This window comes from Taudactylus pleione, unplaced genomic scaffold, assembly GCF_031769625.1.
Source record: "Taudactylus pleione unplaced genomic scaffold, aTauple2 ptg000156l, whole genome shotgun sequence".
NCBI classification, from domain to species: Eukaryota; Metazoa; Chordata; class Amphibia; order Anura; family Myobatrachidae; genus Taudactylus; species Taudactylus pleione.
The window spans coordinates 12,498,472-12,506,650 of NW_028284558.1; positions in this window are offsets into that span (position 1 = coordinate 12,498,472).

An 8,179-nucleotide genomic window follows, 5' to 3' on the forward strand; every position below is an offset into this window, starting at 1 on the left:
TTAGTTTTTGGCCTTTTGGAAAAAAACTCAAAAGGTAGGACTTAAACCTAGGATCCAGAATGGTGGCCAAAATATATTTTTCAGATTTCAATAGATTGACGACTCTTGGATCCTGGTGAAATAAATCAAGGGCTTAAACCACCAGTCCGACATACTTTGCGCAATTGCTCCGTTTCAGCTCCTCCTTCAGTTTCTCCAGTCTGATGAGGGGAATGACCTGACTCAAGCTGGCAGTGTCTGAACTAATTTCACGAGTGGCAAGTTCAAAGGGTTTGAGAACCTTGCACAACACGGAAATTATTCTTCATTGCGCTTGAGTAAGGTGCATTCCCCCTCCATGGCCTATGTTATAGTCTGCTGTATAGGCCTGGATGGCCTTTTGCTGTTCTTCCATCCGCTGAGGCATATAGAGAGTAGAATTTAACTGTACCTGCTGGCAATCTTCGACAAGTGGTCGCCGAATGTCTAAAATGTCCGAAAATTTTGCGTGCCACCGAGAGCATCTCCTGCATGCCCCTGTCACTTTTTAAAAAATGTTGCACCACCAAATTAATTGTGTGAGCAAAACATGGGACGTGTTGGAATTCGCCCAGATGTAATGCTCTCACAATATTGGTGGCATTGTCCGAAATCACAAATCCCGAGGAGAGTCCAAGTGGGGTAAGCCATTTAGCAATGATTTCCCTGAGTTTTTCTAAGAGGTTCTCAGCGGTATGCCTCTTAGTGAAACCAGTTATACAAAGAGTAGCCTGCCTCTGTATTAGCTGTATTTTGAGAGATGTTGCTGCTGCTGCTGTTGTAGGCAATACACCTACCCAGTGGGCTGTCACAGTCATGTAATCCTTAGTTTGCCCTGTCCCACTTGTCCACATATCAGTGGTCAAGTGGACAGTGGGTACAACGCCATTTCTGAGGACATTAATAAGGTTTTTTTTAATGTCCTTGTACAGATTTGGAATTGCTCTTCTAGCGAAGTGGAATCTAGAAGGGATCTGGTAGCCAAGACACAGGACCTGAATTAACTGTTGAAAACCCACTGCAGTAATGGCGGATACTGGATGCACATCTAATACCAGCATAGCTGTTATGGCGTCAGTAATACGCTGTGCAACTGTGTGATTGCTGTCATACTTGTTTGGCATTGCAAATGATTGTTTAACAGTTCATTGCTTTTTGGAGGATACGCTACAAGTAGTCTTCCTCCTGGTCCCCTTCTGGGATGAAGATCCACTGACAGCAACAGCAGCAACAGGCGTAGTCATCAAGGATCCTTCTGAGGAATCAAGGATAGGAGTGGAGTCAATCATGCTTGGAATACCAACATTGGATGCAGCAGGACTACTCCCGATGACGAATGAGGATGTTGATGATGCAGGTGTTGGTGTTGGAGATCGAAGGTGCTTGGATCTCACAGAGAGGGAGCAGGTAGGTGACACTGAACTTGTTATATTTTGAATTTTGGAACTTGGCAACATACACTTTGATATTTGATGAATGCGCTCCAAGTGACGTAACAAGGAGGAGGTTCCTCGGTAGTTTAGGTCCCTCCCTCTACTTACTCTTGCATGGCAACGGGCACATATGGCTTGACAACTGTTGTCCGGATCGGGATGGAATTAATTCCACACAGGGGTGGATTGGGAAATTAAAGTGGCCGTGGAAAAAACTGTGGAAGAGGCCCCATGTGCGCGCGCCGTAGGCACGGGTGAAAAAGTGGGTGGGGCCCAGTTGCAAGGGGTGTGTCCTAATGTAAAATGTCATGCTCGCAAGCCACTCCGTCCATTTTATCATGCTGGGGGCATGCCCACTGCTCTAGGAGCTGATAGCCATGCCCCAGTCCTAAGCACAGCGAGCATGTGAATGTGCATTTTCTTACCTATATGATTTCTCTGCAGCGGGGAACCTCTGGAGAAATTGATCCTTCCTGGACAGGCCATGTCTTGAGTCGGTATTCACTATTCATGCGGGGGATCAAATGGTCCGGAAGCCGCCTGTTTGCGTAGGAATAAAGCCAATGTCATCAACATGCAACAGAGGTTCAACCAGACTACATAGTTACAGAAGTTTTGGGGCAGGACAAAATGGGAGTTTCCCATATCAAACAATTTTATCTTACTAAAATATATTTTCTCATTTGGTACAATCTGCGTCTCCCCAGCGCCATTATCCTGCATCTCCCCAGTGACGTCATCCTGCCCTAGTGCAGAATATCCCACCTTTCTCTCACTTCATGTTACCTTAGCACAGAATATCCCCACTCCCCACAGACAGATCATCCCTTAGCAAACAATATCACCCTCCCCCACAGACATATCATCTCCCCCAGTGCAGCAGATCCCTCCCACAGACAGATCATCACCCCCTAGTACAGCAGATGATCCCCCATAGAGAGGTCATCTTCCCCTAGTACAGCAGATGATCCCCCATAGACAGGTCATCTCCCCCTAGTACAGCAGATCCCACCTCGCCCAGATCATCATCTCTCCTTAGCACAAAATAGGGATCCGGTATGAAATACCAATGGATGGGGTGCCGGCTGTCAGTACACTGACACCGGCATCCCGATGTTTCAAATCCCGACAGGGGAACGGTGAGTACTGTTCCCCCATCCTATTTACACCCTAACTCTTGTTTTTTGTACCCTAATACGAACTCTCCCTACCCCGCACCCTAACCCTACCTGGTGGTGCCTGAACCTAATCCCCACTGCCTGGAGCCTAACCCTAGCCTCCTCCCTCCTGCAGCCTAACCCTAACCCTCTCCCCCCCTCCCCCCCAGCGGATGATACATACCTTGTCCCGGTATCCTTATGATTGGGATTTCGGCGTCGATCTTCTGTTGGTGATTGGGATTCCGGTGCCAGAATTTCGGCAATCAGCATCCCAATCGTTGGGACACTAACTACATCCCCAAAATTGCCCCCTCCCCCTTAGACAGAACATGTCCCCTTAGTACAGAATAACCCCTCCCCTTCAGACAGACAGATCATCATTCTCAAACCCCCCTAGACTAGTACAGAATAGCCCCCTGCCCCCATTCAGAGGCAAATTTAGACCTCATCGGGCCCTAAGCAAGATATCACTTTGGGGCCCCACTCCCTCAACCGCATGCAATTTTATACACAGACACTGTCATTATAGCCTCCCACACACACACACTGCCATTATAGAAGCACACACAGGACCCCCATGGCCGCACACACACACAGTGCCCTTACTGACAGATACCACTTTCTGACACAGATAAAGACACTTACTGACACAGACACAATTACTGACATCCACCCCTTACTGACACATATATAACTTACTGACACAGACAGCACTTACTGACACAGACAGTACTTACACCACTTACTGACACAGACACCACTTACTGACACACAGACACCACTTACTGAGACACAGACTTATTTATAACGCATTCACAAAGCACACAGCCTTCATGATATACACAACACTCCCCCCCCTTCCTTACCAATGGCACTCATCTTTCAGTCAGCATTGGGGGATCCTCCCTGGTCACACACAGCACAGAGCAGTGGAGAGGAGGGCTGTGAGACAGAGCAGCACCTAGCAGCTGTCCAACTATGTGCTGACACTCTGCCGGGGCTTGAACTATGTAAAAGACTATGTAAAAGACCTCCCCTCCTCCCCAGCCCGATTGTCTCCTCTCCTGTCTTCCCCTCTGCACTAGTTGTACTTGCCAGGTCCCTGAGTCTCCTAGGCAGCCAGCCCCGATTGTTTCCTCTTCACTCTGTCCCCTCCCCAGGCTGTGAAGTTACAGTTTAACTTCACAGCCTGGGGAGGGGACAGAGTGGAAAGGAGACAATCGGGGCTGGCAGGCAGGCAGGCAGGGTGGCCCTCCCCTCCTACTCTGTGACTTACGGACCCGCTCCTCTTCTATGGTGTCATGATTGGTGTCTGCGAGTTACCTGTCTCAGGTGGTGATCGAGTTTCAACGGAGGCCGGCATGACTGGAATCACAGATAATGTAAATAGCTCTATTTACAAGACTTGGGTAGCAGTGAAAACTGCCTTTGATGATAAATGACAGGAACTGGAGGGACCGGACTGGGACCGGCAGGAAGACTTGAACTGATGAACTAAGAACTTGACTCTGGACTGGAACAACGTGGACTGAAGGAAAGTCAGGTAATGCTGAGATGAGGGCTAAACAGGGTAATCTGGAATTACTATGACAAAGGCTAGAACTCAGGTGCAGGCTGGACAGGATAATTGGAAATAACAGGTTTCAGGAAGGATTGGGTAGGTTTGGGAATTTGCAGGCTGGACAGGATAATTGGAAATAACAGGTTTCAGGAAGGAATGGGTAGGTTTGGGAATTTGCAGGCTCAGGGAGGGAATAGGTAGGTAACAGGGGCAGGAGTTGATCCACAGCAGGAAGCAAGGCAGGGTAACACGATGCAGGTTTACAGAGTGCCAGGGACCAACCAGGAGTAGGACTAGCAGCAGAGCACAGGCCAGGTATTGCTGTAACAGGACGTCTGGATGCCAGGTATTACTGTAGCAGGTTTTCGGGATGCACCAGAGGTTGCTGTCAGCAGGCTTACTGGATTGCCAAGCTTGGCTGTAACAGGTTTTCTGGAAGCACCGGGGGTTGCTGCCAGCAGATTTACTGGATTGCCAGGTACAGCTGAAACAGGTTTTCTGGATAGCGCCAGGGATTGCTGTAGCAGGTTACAGGGACAGACTTGAATGCATGAACCATACACCACGGGAAGACGAGATGTTCAGGCCCAGAATGCTATCAGGAGAGGATATATATACCATGGGTCTGGCAGCAATTGGTGGATACGGACAGGTGGTCTGGTCATAGCATTCTGAGTGGTGGAAGGCACAACATGCAGAGGGATATTCATCTCTGCAGCTCTGAGAATCAGAACCACACCTGTGATTCCAATCAGGGCTAGCAGTGCTCACAGACAGGAGAGGCCAGGTGCAATAATCAGAGCAAATCCTCCAGGCAAATTACACACACAGATCCATGGGGAAGCTGACAGGGGTATGTCTCAAGGCAAAAAGGTGACAACTAGACAGGGTCGTGACAGTACCCCCCTCTTTATGGGTGGACTCCGGACACCAAAACAAAAACTTTCAGACATCTTCCCAATTCTCAATTTCTTGGGATACTTGGAGTGGAAAGTCTACAAAGGAGATAGTTCAAGACCTTCGACGATTCTTCTTTTTGCTGCGAGAACGTTTTGTGCCAACCAACGGACCAGGAATCTTTGGCAACTCCTGTGGAAATCTGTGGCTGGGAAGGACAGGATCAGATTTTTGGGATGAACAGTAGCAGAAAGGGGACAAGGAGGTGTGTGCACAAGTCATGTTCTGGGTTACAGATTCAAAAGTACTGCTCTCTTGGGATGCCTGGAATTCGGCACGCTGGCCCTTGAAAACTTGACCTTGTTCAGATTTCAGAGGAGTGGAGGACAAATTCTTGGTAGCACAAACAGAGTGCTTGGACAATATTTTGGAACTGAGAACTTCGCTAGAATTTTGGTTTACAGGGTAAGGACCAAATTCTTTGACAACAGCTTCACTGAAAGTCTTTATATTTTGAAGCATTGGATCTTTGGAGTTGTAAATAGGAGCAACCCAGTCCCAAGCTTTACCTTGAAAAGATGAGATAACAAACTCTACAATATTAGTAGACTTGACTCCACATGGCAGGGACGAATTCATCATACCAAAGAATTGTTTCAATAAGGCATAGTATTGAGTTAAGTCCCCATCAAAATAAATGCATGGTGAAGTATCTGACGAATCCTGTGTGTTCAAGGATTGTGGAGCACTTTCAGGTGCCTGGCAGGAGGAAATTTGAGGATGCTCCGATTGATGAGGAGTCGAAATAACTGAAGCTGACCGATGTTCGGAATTCGGACCAATTGATGGAACTGGAAGGAGTCCTGGGGAGCTAGAGACAGTAGCATCAACAATCAAAGCTGAGAACAGACTACAGAGATTGTCATCTTCTGGAACAATATATGCAGGAGACGGTGAACAGGAACCATAATCAGATTTTGTAGCACAAGACACTTCTCCCTGATAACAGGAACCTGAGACCCCCTCCTGAGGCATGAGACTTGAGACCCCCTCCTGGGGCGCGAGACTTGAGACCCCCTCCTGGGGCGTGAGACTTGAGACCCCCTCCTGGGGCGCGAGACTTGAGACCCCCTCCTGGGGCGCAAGACTTGAGACCCCCTCCTGGGGCGCGAGACTTGAAACCCCCTCCTGGGGTGCGAGACTTGAAACCCCCTCCTGGGGTACGAGACTTGAAGCCCCTTCCTGGGGTACGTGACTTGAAACCCCCTCCTGGGGTACGAGACTAGAAACCCCTTGCTGGGGTGCCAGACTTGAGATCCCCTTCTGGGGAATGGGACTTGAGACCCCTTGCTGGGGTACGAGACTTGAAACCCCCTCCTGGGGTACGAGATTTGAAACCCCCTCCTGGGGTACGAGACTTGAAACCCCCTCCTGGGGTACGAGACTTGAAGCCCCTTCCTGGGGTACGAGACTTGAAACCCCTCCTGGGGCTGCTGACTGGAGTCCCCTGCTGGGACGGGCAGAATCCAGGCTGGGACCGGAACGGGCAGAATCCGGGCAGGGACCGGAACGGGCAGAATCCGGGCAGGGACCGGAACGGGCAGAATCCGGGCAGGGACCGGAACGGGCAGAATCCGGGCTGGGACCGGAACGGGTCAGAATCCGGGCTGGAACCGGAACGGGCACTGAGACGTTGACACTTAGAACCACTGCTGGAGTTGCAAAGGAAACAGTCTTTAATGAAGTGGTCAGAACTCCCACAATAGAGACAGAGCTGTAAATCTTTGCGCCGCTGGCGTTCGGCCACAGAGAGCTTGGGGCGTGGGTAACTACGATGTCTGACAGTACTTGGTTCAGAAGAATCCTTGTTTCTTAGGGATTCCAAGGCAGAGGTTTTAGTCGAGACAGAGGCAGCTCTAAGAAATTCAAGAATGATCTGAAAAATTTTGGTGAGTAGAGCCTGAAGCTGTTCCAGCAGTCGATGGAAGGTAGTTAGGGGTTCAGGTAAGGTTTGGGTAACATCTAGCCGGTTATTCAGGATTTTCAAAAGCTGTAGCACTTGATGCTGTACAGCCTCCTGTGAATCCAAGCGGGTGACCAGGTTACGGAAAGCATCTAGTCCCTTAATAGGTGCTTGATCCGCCACCATCGTTGGGCCTGAACATTCTGTCATGATTGGTGTCTGCGAGTTACCTGTCTCAGGTGGTGATCGAGTTTCAACGGAGGCCGGCATGACTGGAATCACAGATAATGTAAATAGCTCTATTTACAAGACTTGGGTAGCAGTGAAAACTGCCTTTGATGATAAATGACAGGAACTGGAGGGACCGGACTGGGACCGGCAGGAAGACTTGTTGAATTGAACTGATGAACTAAGAACTTGACTCTGGACTGGAACAACGTGGACTGAACTGATTCGCTTGGAACTTGACTCTGGACTGGAACAACGTGGACTGAACTGATGAGCTTGGAACTTGACTCTGGACTGGAACAACGTGGACTGAACTGATGAGCTTGGAACTTGACTCTGGACTGGAACAACGTGGACTGAACTGATGAGCTTGGAACTTGACTCTGGACTGGAACAACGTGGACTGAAGGAAAGTCAGGTAATGCTGAGATGAGGGCTAAACAGGGTAATCTGGAATTACTATGACAAAGGCTAGAACTCAGGTGCAGGCTGGACAGGATAATTGGAAATAACAGGTTTCAGGAAGGATTGGGTAGGTTTGGGAATTTGCAGGCTGGACAGGATAATTGGAAATAACAGGTTTCAGGAAGGAATGGGTAGGTTTGGGAATTTGCAGGCTCAGGGAGGGAATAGGTAGGTAACAGGGGCAGGAGTTGATCCACAGCAGGAAGCAAGGCAGGGTAACACGATGCAGGTTTACAGAGTGCCAGGGACCAACCAGGAGTAGGACTAGCAGCAGAGCACAGGCCAGGTATTGCTGTAACAGGACGTCTGGATGCCAGGTATTACTGTAGCAGGTTTTCGGGATGCACCAGAGGTTGCTGTCAGCAGGCTTACTGGATTGCCAGGCTTGGCTGTAACAGGTTTTCTGGAAGCACCGGGGGTTGCTGCCAGCAGATTTACTGGATTGCCAGGTACA